Source organism: Artibeus jamaicensis, unplaced genomic scaffold, assembly GCF_021234435.1.
Source record: "Artibeus jamaicensis isolate MK-2021 breed Jamaican fruit bat unplaced genomic scaffold, CSHL_Jam_final scaffold_537, whole genome shotgun sequence".
Classification (NCBI taxonomy): domain Eukaryota; kingdom Metazoa; phylum Chordata; class Mammalia; order Chiroptera; family Phyllostomidae; genus Artibeus; species Artibeus jamaicensis.
In genome coordinates, this window is record NW_026522047.1 from 44,059,343 (window position 1) to 44,078,818 (window position 19,476).

At 38.7% G+C, this 19,476-nt stretch overlaps 1 pseudogene; it reads left to right on the forward strand.

Annotated features, from left to right (window-relative positions):
• The first annotated feature begins 702 nt into the window (after positions 1–702).
• LOC128626356 (putative gustatory receptor clone PTE01) lies at positions 703–2,152 on the forward strand (annotated as a pseudogene).
• Positions 2,153–19,476: the final 17,324 nt, after the last annotated feature.

The following is a 19,476-nucleotide window of genomic DNA, read 5'->3' on the forward strand; positions in this document are numbered from 1 at the left end:
GGAGATCACCTACTCATTGTGCTCTTCCCTTTGCAGCTTTCTGGTAGACCACAGCAAAGAGCAGAGTGGCACCTGCTGCATCATCTTTATAGGAAGGGTGGAGGACTGAGGAGGCAAAGAATACAGAGTTGGCACACAGTAATTTAGGACAAAGCCCCCACTCCTGGATATCCCTCCAGAGCTGTCCACTTCCTCCTCCATGCATGTAATCAGCCCAGTCAATCTCAAAGAGAGACATAACATCAGGTCTTGGTTCCATTCCTACTCAGAAAACTGAAAACAGCTTTAAAACTGGAAACAGTGCTAAACAAAGAACATGTATGCATAACTCATAGATACAGACAACAGTGTGGTGATGGCCAGGGGGGAGTGGGCAGGGCCTGGGTGGAGGCAGGGGGAAGGGGGGAGAAATGGAGCATCTGTAACAGTGTCAACAATAAAAATAAAGAAGAAAAAATTTTAATGTACCTCAGATATGTCTGTGGCTAAAACCTATGGGCTCTGCTTAAAACTTTATAAAGTTTGGGACACTGAAGTCAGACTCAGAGACTGACAATTAAATTTTGAATCCTTGTTTGCTCTACTTATTATTTTTGTGACATGGGCCAGTTTTTACTATCTCTGAGCCTGGCTTGATGCTGAGTTGATACTACTGCATTGAATAATGATTAACAGATAGTGGGTGATCCCTATGGGCTCAATATGTGGTAGGTGCATAAGGTAAGTGAAAAACAAGTTTTGGGTATTATCTTTAATAATGATGAGGCTGATTCTTATGTCATTCAACTTAAATGTCCTGTGAGCTGGAGTTATGATTTACCTTGATCCCTGACAGGATGGTTTTTTTTTTTTTTTGTCCTCATATAAGTAGATACTTATTTGGAGATAAACTATTGCATCTAATTTATTTTTAATTCCTTAGGGCCTGTATGTTGCTGTCACAGAGGAAGCATGAAATATAGAACAAAAATATCTTTCAAATATTGAATATACCCCTCTTTGATTAATAGAAACAGCATAGGCAACATGGCTTCCACCAATTAGGTTCTTTCCTCCCTTTCAAGTTTTTCCCGTAGAGCTAGAGAGAAGATAAAATAGTGCTTGTTTGGAACTATTTAAATTGTCTGTGTAATGGACACATGGGACCAATTATTTTTCATTTGAGTATCTACAACATTCAAGGTGTCCCAGCTAAACAGAACCACAAAATCTAACACATCTCAGAATTTCTCCTATGGGTCTTCCAGAAAATCCAGAACTTCAGCCCTTCCCCTGTGGTCTGTTCCTGTCCATGTACCTGGTCACCATGCTTGCGAACCTGCTCATCATGCTGGCTGTCAGCTTGGACTGCTACCTTCATACCCCTGTGTACTTCTTCCTCTCTAACCTGTCCATGGCTGCCATCGGTCACAGCTCCACCACAATCCTCAAGATGATAGTGGACATCCAAAATCATAGCAGAGGCTTCTCCTATGTGGGCTGCTTAACTCAGGTGTACCTTCTAAATCTTTTTTGTGTGTGTACGGATGCCATGCACTTGACTGTGATGGCCTATGACTGGGTTGTGGCCACCTGTCACCCACTAATGGGTCACCCAGTCATCATGAACTCATACTTCTGTGGTTTCTTAGTTTTGTTGTCATTTCTCATTAGCTTTTTGGACTGCCAGCTGCACAATTTGATTGTGTTACAACTCACCCGCTTCAAGAATGTGGAAATTTCTCATTTCTTCTGTGATTCTTCTCAGCTTCGCAACTTGCCTATTCTGACACCTTCACCAATAATATAGTCATGTATCTTGTTGACCCCATTTCTGGCTTTCTCCCTACCCTAAGGATTTTTTTCTCTTACTATAATATTTTCTCCTCCATTCAAAGAGTCCAGTCATTGGTGGGAGGTATAAAGCCTTCCCCACATGTTGTTTTCACCTCTCAGTCATTTGATTATTCCATGCAGCAAGCATTGGAGTGAACATTGGTTTAACTGAGTCGGCTCCCCCAAAGTCTCAGTGATGTACACTGAGGTCGCTCCTATACTGAAGTCCTGTGTCTGCAGTATGAGAAACAAGGACATTAAGAGGGCCATGCAGTGGCTCTTCAGTACCTGCTTGCAATACCTGGGCCATATTTTTTTGGTCTGTGGATTAGAATAGATTGTGAAACCAATTATCTAGACTTGACAAACACGCCTTTCTGCTCACGTAATTTTTTGTAACTATCATGACCTTAATTCCTCTTGATGTTTCATATGTAGATATTGCTTCTCTTGGCACATGGAGAAATACTCTGGGATTCCACCTGTGTCAAACACTACATAGAGTTCGAATCCTGTAACATCTAAGGAATCTTTTCTTTTCATCACTTATGACCCAGGCACCCTGGTGTAGCAAAACTCTGTTTTTAAAATAACCCTCCACCCAGGCAACCATCACTCTACTTTCTGTCTTTATGAATTTGGCCACCCTGTTCATATAAAAGGGATCATGTACACTCTGTCCTTTTGTGGGTGCCTAGTGTCTCTTAGCATAATGTCTTCAAGGTTCATTCTTGTACCAGTGTCAGAATTCCCTTCCTTTTTAAAGACAATATAATATTCTATGTATGGGTACACCACATTTTGTTTATCCACTCATCTGCCTATAGAATACTTGGGTTGTTTCCACCTTTTGGCTGTTGTGAATAATGCTACTGTGAACACGAGTCTATAAGCAACAAAAGTTTAAAACATTTTTTAACAAATCTGAGCTTATAATTTTGGTCAGCTATAAAATGCCTTGGAATCTTGCACACAAAATGAAGAAAAGCTTTTTTTAAAATACATGATAAAGCAAATTATTTTTTAGTTTTTAAATTTAATTATCAGGAAGAAACTAAAAAGGAAATTTTTAAACATGAGAAATTTAATTTAACCACTGAACAATTGCCCATAGAATAAAAATCTTTCTTAGGATATCAGAGAACAATTGATTTGAAATTTCAAAAAATGCAAGTACTTTTCTTTTATTGAGTGTTGCAGATAAGAGAACCTGTCCAATTAATGTTTTGATAAACTTTATCTCAAAGAAATTTCCAAATTTGTTTTAAAAATGTGTTCTTCCTTGATAGGTGAGGCTCAGTGAGTTGGTTGAGACTTATCCTGCAAACAAAGGGTCACCAGTTTGATTCCTGATCTGGGCACATGCCTGGGTTGTGGGTTTGGTCTCTGGTTGGGGTGCCTACGAGAGGCAACTGATCTATATTTATTTCTCATCAATATTTCTCTTCCTCTCTTTCTCTCTCCCTCCCCTTCTCTAAATAAACACAATCTTTTTTATAAAGTAATATGTTCAGTTCATAGCCACAAAATATAAAGTCATGGCATTTGTATTTTTTAATCTACTTAATGGAGTTGTTGCACTCTAGGACTATTTACTAAAAGGGTTGATAAAATTACCTATATAATATTTAATGTCTTGTATTTATAGTTCCAGTGGCTGTTGGATGATACCATTGAGATTATAGGTGTTTTTTCAATGATATGTATGTGGTAGAAAACTATTCATTTAATGATGTTATACTTGGTGATAGGAAACTTCTTTACTTAATAAACTTGTGTTAACACGCCCTACTTTGATTTTACTGTTCTATTTCTAATTGACTCAACTAATTAAAGGATTGTATGTTTCACTTAGAATTAAGAATAAATCATTAAAAAATGGATTGCTGAACTCTGATTTTTATGGTAAACACAGAGGATTAGCATAATTTTCTACAGTCAACTAGAGCATTTTCTTTTCATCATATCTGAAATGTAAAAAGAAATCTTATAGTACTATCCTCTCTCTTTTTCTCTTCACAACCAAATGTCTTGATAATGTTCTACACTCACGAGGTCAGTTTCCTCACTGCTAGGTCACTCCCAAGCTCACTGGAAATAGACTCTTCCACATCACTCTACCAAAATTGCTCTGTTGTTTTTCATATCACTAAACCCAAGACTTATTGTTCAACCTGTACTTTACTTGACCTCAGACCATCATTTTGCAGGGTTGACTCTTCCTCTTTTGAAACATGACTTTCTCTATCTCTACAGCATATTCAGCACCATGTAGCCTATCCTGTCAAAGGGATTCACTGAGACAGGTGCGTCTCCATTTTCTTCTGTGTTACTTTGAGCCCCTAAGTACTGTGGCTACACACAGATGAGTCTTTGCAGCACAGATCATTCCTGAGGGGGGAATCTCTTTTCCTCAAAGCCAACTCAATGGTGATGACAATGAAGGAAGAGGCCTGTGGGGCAAGGAGTGGGATGCAGTGGTCAGGGTAGAGAGATCGATCTGGCTCCGAAGCTACTTTCCTGGAAATAGAATTAGCACATGCATTCAATTCTGCCATTTGCTCTCCACCCCAAAGAAGCTTAGTGACTTCAAGAGGAGAACATCAAAGAAACTATTTAATGAGGAACGATGAGAAATCATTCTCCTGAGGCTTGAGAACCTACAAATACTTCCCTGGCATCCTCACCATAGTTCAATGACACCTGGCTGGGAGAAGACTACACCTGCACCTCTCACAGACATGACTTTGTGACAAGTTCTGTCTCCCTATCATTCCCTGTTGGATGCTGTCTTCAGCATCCAACAGTCAGAGCAGAAAGTTTTTTCAAATACTTGTTTAAGCAATGCTAGTGGAGTGAGTCATCCATCTGGCCTTATGAGTACTATGTATGAAAAGAAGTATTTAAAAAGTCACGAGGGAGGGAGGTAACATAGTTGATAATGTTCCATGACAGTTTTATTTGAGTCTCTGGAATTTATTTTTCTGGCTACTTACATCTTTTTTGATTCCACTGCAACTGTTTTCTGTTGCCTCCAGTTCTGATGGAAACTTACTTTGGGCCCAGTGACTTGCTAAGTGTCAGTAGGAATTGGCACTTTCTCAAGTGTAAAAAGTTTCCAACCCACCTGCTAAGAGCTTCCTTGTCCTTCTCTAGTACAGTAGTTCTCAGTGTGGTTTCTGAAGCAGCAGCATCTGTTTCCCTGCACCCATCTCTGCTGAGAGCTGGCCAGAAATGCAGAGTCTCAGGCCCCACCCAAAACCTGCTGACAAACTCCAAGGATGAGACCCGACAGCCTGTTTTAATGAGCCCTCCAGGTGCCCGTGATGCAGGCTATCACTGGGGAACCCTGGCTCCTTCATGGTTTGGTTTCTAAAAGGTTACACACACTGTTTGATTCAACAAATATGCGTGGAGTGCCCACTCTGTGCCAGGTGCCATGTGTGTTGTCATTGCAATTGTGAATGGCCCCATTTTCCCTCCATCTTCCCTAATGACTCTGTGCAGGGACATAAGAAAACTGATAACACCGGTGACTTTCATTAGTGTTTCTAGGTAAGTAACCCTATCAGCAGCTGACAGTGGCCAATTCCAAATCTTAGAGGAATTCAAGAAAGATATTGACAGCAACACAATTACAGTAGGGGATTTTAACACCCCAATGTCAAAAATGGACAGATCTTCCAAGCAAAATATCAACAAATATATTGTGGCATTGAACAACACCCTAGATGAAATGGACTTAACTAATATATATAGATCCCTTCATCACCAAAAAGCTAAATACACATTCTTTTCAAAAGCACATGGAACATTTTCAAAGACAGACCACATGATAGGACACAAAATGAGCCTCAAAAAATTCAAGAAAATTGAAATCATACCAAGCATCTTCTCTGACCACAAGGGACTGAAATTGGAAACCAACCCCAAAGGAAAAAACCTAAAACACTCCAAATCATGGAGACTGAATGGTATGCTATTAAACAATGAATGGGTCAAGAATAAAATTAGGGAAGAAATAAGAATGTTTCTGGAAACAAATGAAAATGATCTCACAACAACCCAAAACTTATGGGACACAGTGAAGACAGTCCTGAGAGGGAAGTTTATAGCAATACAGGCTTACCTAAAGAAGATAGAAACATTTCAAACAAACAACCTAACCCTATGCCTGCAAGAACTCAAGGAACAACAACAAAGACAGCACAGAGGAAGCAGAATGAAGGAAATAACCAAGATCAGAACATAACTAAATGACATAGAGACTAAAAGCACAATTCTAAGGATCACTGAATCCAGGAGTTGGTTCTTTGAAAAGATAAACAAAATAGACAAGCCTTTAGGTAGGTTCTTCAAGAAAAGAAGGGAACAGACACAAATAAACACAATCAGAAATGAAACAGGAGAGATTACAACTGATATGACAGAAATAGAAGGGATTGTAAGAAATTACTATGAAGAACTGTATGCCAAGAAATATCAAAACCTAGGGAAAATGGACACATTTCTAGAAAAACATAATCTTCCAAAACTCAAAGAAAAAGAAGCAGAAAATCTGAACACACCAATAACAGCAAAAGAAATTGAAGCAGTAATCAAAAAACTCCCATCACACAAAAGCCCTGGACCAGATGGTTTCACAGGAGAATTCTACAAAGCACTGAAGGAAGAGCTAACCCCTATTCTTCCCAGACTATTCCAAAAATCCAGAAGGATGGAAAACTCCCAAATTCTTTTTATGAAGCCAGCATCATCATAATTCCAAAACCAGATAGAGACACAACAAAGACAGAAAAGTTCAGGCCAATATCACTGATGAACATAGATGCTAAAATCCTCAACAAAATATTGGCAAATAGCATCCAACAATATATCAAAAAGATTATACACCATGACCAAGTGGGATTCATCCCAGGGATGCAAGGATGGTTCAATATTCACAAATCAGTAAATGTAATACATCACATAAACAAAAGCAAAGACAAAAACCACATGATTATATCAATAGACTCGGAAAAAGCTTTTGATAAGGTACAACACCCATTTATGATAAACACTAAGCAAAGTGGGAATAGACGGAGCATTCCTCAATATAATAAAGGCCATATATGAAAGACCTATAGCTAATATCATACTCAATGAGCAAAAACTAAGATCTTTTCCACCAAGATCAGGAACAAGACAAGGATGTCTACTTTCACCACTTCTACTCAATATAGTTTTGGAAGTTTTGGCCACAGCAATTAGGCAAGAAAAGGAAATAAAAGGCATCCAAATAGGAAAGGAGGAAACAAAACTGTCACTGTTTGCAGATGACATGATAGTGTACATGGAAAATCCTATAGACTCTACCCCAAAACTGCCCAAACTAATTAATAAATTTGACAAAACAGCAGGATACAAAGTCAATATCCAGAAATTAAAGGCATTTTTGTATACTAACAATGAATCAGAAGAGGCGGAAATCAAGAAAAAAATCCCATTCGATATAGCAAAAAGAAAAATAAAATATCTGGGAATAAACCTAACTAAGGTTTATTCTAAGGTTTATTCTAAACCTAACTAAGGAGGTAAAAGACCTGTATGCAGAAAACTACACAGCACTGAAGAAAGAAATCAGGGAAGACAGTAACAAGTGGAAATGTATACCGTGTTCATGGATTAGAAGAATTAACATCATCAAAATTTCCATACTACCCAAAGCAATATACAGATTCAATGCAATACCTATTAAAGTACCAATGGCATATTTCACAGACATAGAACAAACACTTCAAAAATATATATGGAACCATAAATGACCCTGAATAGCACCTGCAATTTTGAGAAAGGAGAACAAAGTAGGAGGGATCACAATACCTTATACCAAACTGTATTACGAGGCCACTGTAATCAAAACAGCCTGGTACTGGCATCAAAACAAGCACATAGACCAATGGAACAGAAGAGATAACCCAGAAATAAACCCAACTGTCTACAGTCAATTAATATTCGACAAAGGGGGCAGTAACATAAAATGGAACAAAGATAGCCTCTTCAACATATGGTGTTGGGACAACTAGATAGCTATGTGCAAAAAAAAAAATGAAACTTTACTATCAAGTTATACCATACACCAAAATAAATTCAAGGTGGATAAAAGACTTCAATATAAGCCATGAAACCATTAAAGTCCTAGAGGAGAACATCGGCAAGAAAACTCAGAGATTTCACGCAGCAACATTTTTACTGATATGTCCCCTAGAACAAGGAATGTAAAGCAAGAATAAACAAATGGGATCTCATCAAAATAAAAGCTCTGCGTGGCTAAAGAAAACAGTATTAAATTAAAAATACAACCAACTGTATGGTAAAACATATTTGCCAATGATACCTCAGCAAAGGTTTAATCTACAAAATATACAAAGAACTTACACAACTCCACTCTAAGAAGACAACCAACCCAATTAAAAAATGGGAAAAGGACTTGAACAGACACTTCTCCAAGGAGGACATACAGAAGATCCAGAGACACATGAAGAAATGCTCAATATCATTAGCTATCAGAGAGATGCAAATTAAAACCACAATGAGATACCACTTTATACCAGTCAGAATGACTATCATAAACAAAGCAACCAATAACAAATGTTGGAGAGGATGTGGGGAAAAGGGGTCAGAAAACTGTACTTGAAAAATAACTAAATAAGGAACTTCCGCCAAGATGGAGGCATAGGTGGAGACGCGGTGCCTTCTCACACAACCAAGTTTAGAGACAACTAAATATTAGCAAAAGAAAACACAGCCAGAACAAAGAAAATTGAACTTTTCGGAAGTCTGTTAACAACAAATTCTTCAGCCTGACCGGTAAGGGGCGAAACCAGCAGCTGGTGAAGCGGAGTTGCACAGGAAAACTACGTCAGACCAATTCAGGCGCGCGGAATCCAGGTGCAGGGTTGGACCTAGTGAGAGACGGAGCGAGCGACCGAGCCAGCGACCGTGGGAAAACAGTGAGGGAGCAGGGCTGCGGTTGACTGTGGTCCCGCGGATAGACAAGCCAGGGAGTGGGCGATTGGACCGGGACCTAGCGGGTCACCGTGGAAAGCGGCAGCGGTGGACACCGCCATTTCCCCGCTCTGACCCCACCCCCACATAAGCGTCACAACCCAGCGACCTGGGAGTCCAAGGTTCCACTCCTCATACTCAAAGGGCATGAACAGACCTAAAATGGCTCAAGAAGATCTCAAAGCCCCAGAGCCTATAAATCTAAGCGATGAAGAAATAGCAAAACTCTCAGATGCACAGTTTAAAACACTGGTGATCAGGATCCTCACAGAACTGGTTGATTATAGCCACAAATTAGACAAACATATGAAGGCAAAACTAATTTAAATGAAGGGACTTGCACAGGAAACCAATAGCGATGAAAAGGAAACTGAGACTCAAATCAATGGAGTGGACCAGAAGAAAGCAAATAATGGCCAAACAGAAAAGAGTCAAGAAGCAAGAATTCAAAAAAATGAGGAGAGTCGTAGGAACCTCCAGGACATCTTTAAACGCTCCAACGTCCGAATTATAGGGGTAACAGAAGAGGGAAAGGAACAGCCACCAGTGGAAAACTTATTTGAACAAATAATAAAAAAGAATTTCCCCAATCTGGCAAAGGAAATAGACTTCCAGGAAATCCAGGAAGCTCAGAGTCCCAAAGAAGTTGGACCCAAGAAGGAACACACCAAGGCACATCATAATTACATTAGCCAAGATTAAAATGAAGGAGAGAATCCTAGAAGCAGCAAGAGCTAAGGGGACAGTCACCTACAAAGGAGTTCCCATCAGACTGTCAGCGGATTTCTCAAAAGAGACCTTACAGGCAAGAAGGGGCTGGAAAGAGGTATTTCAAGTCATGAAATCTAAAGACCTACAACCAAGATTGCTCTATCCAGCAAAACTTTCATTTAGAATGGAAGGACAGATAAAGTGCTTCTCAGATAAGATCAAATTCAAGGAGTTCATCATCACCAAGCCCTTATTATATGAAATGTTAAAGGAACTTATCTAAGAAAAATAAGTTAAAAAAACTTGAACAGTGAAAGGACAACAAACTCACAGTTATTAACAACCTCACCTAAAACAAAAGCAAATTAAAGGACAGCTAGATCAGGAGTGGAAACATAAAAATGAAGATCTCAAGGAGGGTTAGCAACAGGAAAGTGGGAGGAGGAGAAGGGGGGAGAAGGTACAGAAAATAAGTAGCATAGACAGTAGATAGAAAATAGATGGGGGGCAAGAATAGTATGGGAAATATAGAATCTAAAGAACTTCAGACACATGGTCATAAACTAAAGGGGGGTAATGGGATGGGGAGGTAGGGTGGAGGGGAATGAAGGGGGGGAATAGAACAACCGTAATGGCATAATCAATTAAAAAATAAATTAAAAAAATAACTAAATTAAAAATATGTCATAATAACTACCATAATAAGTATATTGACTTTGTAACTATGCATAGTCAATATTATCATAATTAATATGAATATTTCTTGTTTAAATAATTAATTGTTTTATATTTTTATTTTTAATATTTATTGGCTTATTCTTTCATTAGATTTATTTCCTCGATCAATATTTATCAATATTTAAAACTCATAACACTTTTAAGTGCTTGACAATAAAAATGTAATATATAATGATGTTAGAAGCTTGGAAAATGCAAGTAATGAGAGATATGGTAGACAACCCAAAGGATGCATTTACCTATCTATGTGCACCATGCGTTTACAGTCAAAACCTTATTTCCTGATTACACCTTCCAGGCTGTAACTGGTTTAATAAGTGTTCTTTCACCAGAGATGCATTTGATAAATTTGATTATTGTTATAGTTTAAAGTACTTGTACTTTCAGAGATGAAAAGGGGAATTTTGATTTTGTTTCTAGTTGCTGTTACTTTTAGTCAAATTGCACAATGTTTAATACTCATTGAACTATGGAATATTCACTTAAAGGAGGCCCAAGCCAGGGTGCTGAAGATTAAATTCCCATTTTGTATATTACTAGGTATATGACCTAGGCAAGTCACCTGGACCTCAGAACCCTCAGGGAGGAGAGTCAGGATCACTCCAGCAGGTAAGCCATGCAGAGTGGCAGGGGTATTATTCAAGGGTGAGGGGAACTGAGAATGGATAGCAGAGGACAGAGACACTGAGAATCTGTTGTGGCTTTGAGTTCACCTACAGTAAGAGAAGCTGTAGTTTTTCCCAGTTTTTCCTAATACTGCATCTCACTCACCCTCTACCCAAAACAAACCCATTGAAACCATGGAGGAGCTTCTCCCAAAACTTATACAAAATGTTGATCCAAGTAAAAGCAAAAAAAATAACGATGAAATAGACAAGTGAGCCCACATCCAACTAAAACATCCTGCATGGTAAAAGGAACCATCAACAAATAAGAAAAGCAACCTACCAAATGGGAGAAAATATTTGCAAATCATATATCTCATAAGTCAGTAAAGTCTCTGATATTGCTCCTAGTCATATTGTTTCTGAGATATCTCTCCTTGGTCAAGGGGAAAGAATGAAACTACATCCAACTAAAATGTTTTTGCACTTCAAAGAAATCGATGAACAAAACAAAAAACACACCCTACCAATTGAGATATTTGCCAATGATACATCCAATAAGGGGTTAATGTACAAAATTTATAAAGAACTTATACAGCTTAACACAAAAAACCCCCCAAGCAATTTAAATTAAATAATGGACAGAAGACCTAAATAGACATTTCTCGAAGGAGGACATACAGATGGCTGATAGACATATGAAAAGATGCTCAACATCACTGATCATCAGCTAGATGGACTGCTATGTTCACTGCAGCATTATTTATAATAGTTAAGATATGAGAGCAACCTAAGTGCCCATCGATAGACAATTGGATAAAGAAGTGGTGATATGTCTATAATGGAATATTACTCAGCCATGAAAAAGAATGGAGCCTTATTACTTGCTACACCATGCATGGACCTAGAGGGTAATATGCTAGGTGACATAAGTCAAATACTATATGAGAAAGACAAATACTATATGATTTCACTTACATGTGAAATCTAAAGAACAAAATTAAGCAAAAAACGAAGCAAAAAGACTAGTGGATACAGAGAACAAAGTGATGGTTGCCAGATGGGAGGGGCATTGTGGGGCTGGGTGACAAGGATGAAACCATTAGGAAATACAAATTGGTAGTTACAGAACAGTCATGGGGATGTAAAGAACAGTATAGTGATTATAGTCAATAATATTGTAATAACTATGTATGATACTAGACCATTTTGAGGGATCACATAAATAAGTTATGTAAATATCTAACCATTATGCTATACACCTGAAACTAATATACGATAACACTGGATGTTAACTGTAATGGAAAAATTTAAACAGTTTAAAAATCTTGTGAGGCTAAAAAGAAAGGTTGACTCAAATGTCGCTGGGGAAAGACTATAGAGAATGTTGTGCTTGTTGCCCAGATCCTTTTTCAGAATTAAGGGCTTATTTCTCCAGGTGCAGGGAGTGCAGCCATCTGACAGCCCTCAGTCCTCTTTGTCAATAGCACTCAGTGGAAGGAAGCTGCCTCACCCAAGAGACACCACTCAGGTCTCCTGCTGTGGGGAGAAAAACTGGACAAAGACTTTTGCATTCACCATTGTATTTGCACTGAGGTTGCTCCTGAGCTGCTCCCAGCCACTCACTGAGAATAACAGTGTGCCAGTGCATGCCCATTGCTGTGGTCACATAATGACACTGATGACCAGGGTCAGTTACCCCTTCCAAAATGGTGACTCCTCTTCTTGGTGTGGAGTTCCTGAAGGGCCATGCTGCAGTAGAGCTTGAAGTTCAACAGGACTTTTGTCATATGTCTGGAAGTGTATCTTTAGGAGTCAAGGCCTCTGAACCTGCAGAGGCCAGAGCTTTGGAGATCCACAGCACAAACTTCCCAATTGGCTCAAACTTCCCAAGTGGCTCAGTGGAGGTGTCATTGGAAGGGGGCCACTTCTACTTCCAACCCTTGACTTATGGGCCCACATATGCTATAAATCAAAGATACAGCACACTACTGTCAGTGATTCAGAGTGCATACTGCCCCCTGTGAATTATGTAGTCAGCACTTCCTGTGTATTCAAATGCCTGCACGGAATTTGGTTGTTCTCTTTTAAACTAACCTGTTCCTCTATCTTCCATTAAAATGTTTTCTTAAACCTCTCATGTTCCATCCTCTCTGTACACAGTGCTTTACTTTCTCCTTCCCTTCTCCCACAAGCATTATAGGTGGGTTGTGTTTGTCACCTATATCTCCCCAATGCCCATTCTTTAAGCCATTCTACTAAGATTATTTCTGACTTTGCTCTTCTATTTAGAGATAATAAATGGCCCTCATTAATGTCAACAGGGGGTCCATGTCACCAGCAAATATGAAAAAAACTTTCAGCCCTCATTTGGTTAGTCCTTTTGACAGAACCAAACTATTAACCACTCTGCTTGTCTTCTGAAAGGACCTCTTCATCTACATGACACTGTAGACACCAAGGGATTCATGAAATGCAAAGTTTCTTCAAAGGAAGAACAAGGGAAGAAAGTTGGTTTCTAGCTTTGGTTCCTGAGGAAATTATGCATTCCTTAGGAGACACCTTGTCACTTTCGAGTCAAGCCAAAGAAACAAGTGTTTCTCATGGGAGGAGATACACTGATCTCTCACCCACCCCCCCACCTCACCCCTTGATGCTTATACAGACACACAGTACATGACAATTTTCATTCTTTAATCTTTGCATCCAATGGGACCTCAATAGTTTGGAGAGTGAAAAGACAGCAGAACAATTTATTTGATGAGAGCCCTGAGACTTCAACCCTGGAGATGGTGGAATCTTTAAATGTGGTTTTTTGGTTTTGGGTTGGTTTTGTTTTTTTTTTTTGTCCCTCTCCTTAATTCTCTGATCCCAGCCAAATACAAACCCAATGAATTGGGTTTCCTGGGGACAGACCTTGGAGACCAGAAAGTTTCAGTGGCGTGGTATCCTTTAGAGAGAGTCATTGTATTCCAGTGAGGGCCCCTGGAATGAAAAGGAAGTAAGACAACATGGGTACTGGGCTTTACCTCTCGAATAATTAGACTGGGACAGACCTGCACGACTTAGCTTACAACAATCAAGTCCCTGTACCTTGAAGGTACTTTAGTTTCCACTGAAACTGTGTTTTCCAGCCTTTGTTCTGTTTCCTTCTCTCTCTTCTTGTAAACTAGAGCCTCTCTACAATAAAAATTATTTTCCAGAGAATCTCCAACTCTGACATCTACTATGCACGAGGTATTGTCTATTTTGTCCCTAATGTGATTGAGTTATATTCCCTATTTTGCAGCACATTTGACTTGTTGATAGCACTTCAATATTGATGTTATTCTTGTTTCACCTTAGTGTGCATAATATTATCTACAAGTAATATAATTATTTCTGATGTTCAGTACTCAGGCTGATTTCCTTTCCTCATCTTACCAGTCTCTTTTAATGTACGGCAGAATTTCAAGTGATTGAAGTTGGAGTTGACTACGTTGGTGTGTTCATGAATTTAACACAAATGTTTTAGTGAGTTAATGCAGAACATTCTGTTGTGTGCAGCTTTGAAACAACTCTTTTTTGTCTTTTTAAAAAATTATTTATTTTTTATTATTGTTCAATTACAGTTCTCTCCATTTCACCACACCACACCCTCCCACCCTTGAACCTACCCCCTTTGGCTTTTTCCATGTGTCCTTTATACTAATTCCTTGATGGCCCTTCCTCTTCAGTTAAGAAATCACCACTGGTTTCCTCATTTAGCAAGAGGAAACTAATTATATGATGAGGTTGAAGATTTCTTTTTTGTGTTAGTTGACACTTTTGGTCTTAATCTTTGTTATATATCTGACATTTATATACGTTCTATGTGCCAGGCACCAGATGAGTATCTGAAATGACAATGGTGAACAAGAACAGTTGTAACTGCTAACCCCCAAGTGAAAATAAAATTGCCAACATGAGAGGCACTTTAAGGAATGGTACAAGATGCTCAGACTGTGGGCCTCACACACTCAGTTCCTCCTGACCCCAATTATCTGTTTTCTATCTCACTGGTCTCTGAAACCCCTTCTGTTACTAACCCAAGTGCAACTGCAAATTCTATTCTCTTAGCCCCAAATGCTTGACCTGTTAACATTTCTTCTAATTCACAATTACCCATCTTTCCCCCCACAGCACAAACATTCATATTTCAGAGAAGAGTTTTCGACTCACCTCCCAAGACTAAATGGGTCCTCAATGATTTTTTTCTCTCCTTAATTAATTAGCATTCTCTAGACATTAGTAATAGTGAAACTTTTTTTACCATTGAGAGTGTAAACATTTATTTACTTTCTTTTATAAATTAAATTTATTGGGATAACATTGTTTATAACGTTATATAAGTTTTAGGTGTACAAATTTATAATATATCATCTGCATATTGCATTGTGTGCTCACCACCCAAAGTCTAGTCTCTTTCCATCACCATATATTTGACCCCTTTTACTTTCCTTATCCCCCACCCAACTTCCTTCCCCTCTAGTAACCACCACACTGTTGTCTATGTCTACAGGTTGTTTTGTTTGCATATTTGTTGATTACAGTTTTATATTCCACACATGAGTGAAGTCATATGGTTCTTATCCTTTTCCATAGGATTTATTTCACTTGGCATGATTACTCTCAAGATCCATCCATTTAGTCACAAATGGTAGTATTTTGTTTTATTAATGACTGAGTAGTATTCCACAGTATATATGTAACACATCTTTTATAAATATATTTTATTGATTATGCTATTATTTCCCCCTCCACTCCCCTCTGACCTGCACACCCCCTCCTATCCACATTCCCCCAGCTTTAGTTCATGTCCATTGGACATACATATAAGTTCTTTAGCTCCTACATTTCCTATAGTATTCTTACCCTCCCCCTTTCTAGTTTTCTACCTACCATCTATGCTATTTATTCTCTGTACCTTCCCCCCACTCTCTTCCTCCCACTCCCCTGTTGATAACCTTTTCTGTGATCTCCATTTCTGTGTTTCTGTTAAAGTCCTAGTTGTTTGCTTAGTTTGCTTTTGTTTTTGTTTTAGGTGTGGTTGTTAATTATTGTGAGTTTGTTGCCCTTTAACTGTTCATATTTTTATCTTCTTTTTCTTTGATAAATCACTTTAATATTTCATGTAATAAAGGCTTGGTGATGATGAACTCCTTTAACTTGACCTTATCTGAGATTCTATTCTAAAAGAGAGCTTTGCTGGATAGAGCAATCTTGGATGTAGGTCCTTGCCTTTAATGACTTGGAATATTTCTTTCCAGCCCCTTCTTGCCTGTGAGGTCTCTTTTGAGAAATCAGCTGACAGTCTTATAGGAACTCCTTTGTAGGTGACTGTCTCCTTTTCTCTTGCTGCTTCTAAGATTCTCTCCTTATCTTTAATTTTGGGTAATGTAATTATGAGATGCCTTGGTGTGTGCTTGGGTCCAACTTCATTGGGACTCTCTGAGCTTTCTGGACTTCCTGGAAGTCTATTTCCTTCACTAGATTTGGGAAGTTCTTCTTCATTATTTGTTCAAATAAGTTTTCTTCTTCTTGCTTTTCTTCTTCTTCTTCTGGTATCCCAATAATCCTGGTGTTAGAACATTTAAAGATGTTCTGGAGGTTCCTAATCCTCTTCTCATTCTTTTGAATTCTTGTTTCTTCATTCTTTTCTGGTTGGATGCTTCTTTCTTCCTTCTGCTCCAAATCATTGATTTAATTCCTGGTTTCCTTCCCATCTCTATGGTTCCCTGTACATTTTCCTTTATTTCACTTAGCATAGCCTTCATTTTTTCCTCTAATTTGTGATTAAATTCAACTAATTCTCTGAGCACCCTGATTACCAGGGTTTTGAATTGTGTATCTGATAGGTTGGCTACCTTTTCATCATTTAGTTATATTTTTTCTGGAGCTTTGAACTGTTCTTTGATCTGTTTTTTTTGTGTGTGTGTGTGTCTTGTGTGCCTATTATGTAGTGAGGAGCAGAGCCTTAGGTGTTCACCAGGGTGGGGTAACCCACTTCAGTGTGTTGTGATGCTGTATGTGGGGAAAGGGTCCAAGAGAAAACAGTGTCATTTGCTCTGCTCTCTGCCAAATTTCTGTCACTTCCCCCATTCCCCACAAGCAAATTGGGCCATTCTGGTGCTGATTCTTGGGTGGGTTGGCCTGTGTTCACTCTAGGATACTGCAGATCTCTCCAGTGAACTCTCCTGTTGAGCTGGGAGTCTCTCCCGCTGCTCCAACCCTCATAGGTGTTTTCAATCAGTGGTTTGAGGCTTTATTTCTGTGCATTGTGGCCCTGGGTTGCACATTCCATCCCACTCCCCAGTTGTTCCTCCCAGTTTATCACCACCCAGTCCACAACCCACCACCTCACAAGGTCCACCCGCTGCTGCCTTGCCAGTCAGCTGTAGCCTCGTGTACCCCACTCCACAATCCACCACCTTACTGGGTCAGCCAGCTGCTGCCCTGCCGATAGGGCATGGCTGGCCATCTCCCCTCCTACCAGCGTGGACGAATGTGTCTACTTTAACTCCTTGGTTGTCGGGCTTCCCTACAGTTCAATGTTGCCAGTCCTGGTTGTTTTTTGTTTTGAAATTGTTGTTTTTCTGCTTTTGGTTGTGCAAGGAGGCACAGTGTGTCTGTCACCTACACTTCCATCTTGGCCAAAAGTCTATACACATACCACATCTTTATCCAATCATCCATCAAAGAACACTTAGGTTGTTTCCATGTCTTGGTTATTGTGAATAATGCTGCAATAAACATAAAGGTACATACATATGTCTTCATGAATACATGTTTTCAAATATCAGGTAGATACCCAGAAGAAGAATTGCTGGGCAACGTGCTAGCTCTCTTCTTAATATTCTGAGGAACTTCCATGCTGTTTTCCATAGAGGCTGACCAACTTTCTTTCCCTCAAGGGTATCTATTTCTCCACATCCTCTCCAACACGTCTTTCTTGTTAATAATCATAGTCATTCTAACAGATATGAGATGGTCTCTCATTGTGATTTTGACTTGAATTTCTCCTATAGTTAGTGATGTTGAGCAACTTTTCATATGCCTATTGGCAATCTGCATGTCTTCTTGGGAAAAGTGTGCAGGTTCTCTGCCCTTTTTTAATTAAACTGTTTTCTTGTTGTTGTTGAGTTATATGAGTTCTTTACACATTTTGGATATTAGCTCATTATCAAAGGTGTTGTTTGCAAATATCTTCCCCCATTTGGCTGGTTGCCTTTTCATTTTCAAATCTGAAATTTGCCTTTCAACTTTTAGGATGAGTTCATGTATAGACACTCCAAATATTTTTAAATGAAGCCTATTAATTTTTCAACTCATGCTACTGATTTTAGTACCACACATCATTCCTTGAGAGCATGCTCACATGAGCACATGCACTCACCCATGCTTTTAATGCTAGTGTGCTTTTGTTCCCATCTTTCACCCTATTATCTTTGTAGTCCATATACATCTTTCTTTTCTTGGAAGAATCGACTTGGCAGGAAGTCTTTGAAAGAGAGAACCATAAGGATCTCAATTAACTAGGAGTGCTGCATAGTAATAAAAAGATAATACACTCGCTGTGTTCATAATGATGTCTGCCCCAGGTTGAGAGGAACACTCATACTGACAGCCATGCAAGACAGATTTGTTGTGATATTAACAACAGTTTGTTTTTTCAAGTGTTCACTGTATGTCACAAAAACTACACTACAAAAATTATATGAATCATCTTATTGAATCACCAATCTATCCTACAATGTAGGGAATAGTTACTGCTAGCATTGTGGAGGTGAGGTAGTTGCAGCTGAAAGAGATTATATAACTTTGTCAAGGTCACAGAGATAGAACATGGCAGAACGAATTCTATTCCAGGAGGTCGGACCAGATCCTGTTTTCTAAATCACAGCTCTATTATACTGTACTTTGGAAGAGTTATATATCAAAAATAATTGTAATAAAAAGAATATATTGATAATGTTCATGATGATAGCTATAATTTATTGAGATCATACTCTCAATAAAGACATTATGAGACAAATCATCTGTGATTAAAGACGTTTATAGACTTCACAAAGATGGCAAGAGCAGTAACCACATTTGTAGAAACAAACACAATAAGACACATGGAGAGTTAACTGAGGCATCAATGTAGAGTACCAGATCACAAGAGTAAGTTTGTTTGAGCTGCAAACACACATTTTAATCACTATTCTGAAGTCACAGAACTATGGAGGTTATCAAAGTAAACACCTTAAATGTCCTTAGTTATTTTGAAAAGCTAATATGAAAAAAGAAATTGGTTTATGTCCATAGATTCAGATAAGAGTAAAAGATAAAAAAAGAGAAAGATTTCTGCCAAATTAAAGAAAACTGAGAAATTACAGAATTTAAAATGATATTATTCACTTAAATAAGTGGATCACTGGCATTGGAATGACTACTAGATCATGAAAGATGTCTGCACAAAGGTGGATCAAAAGGTGATGGTGAGCTGATGTGCCATTTGGCTGCTTTTGCCTCCTTCTCCAGCAGACACACCAGCAGC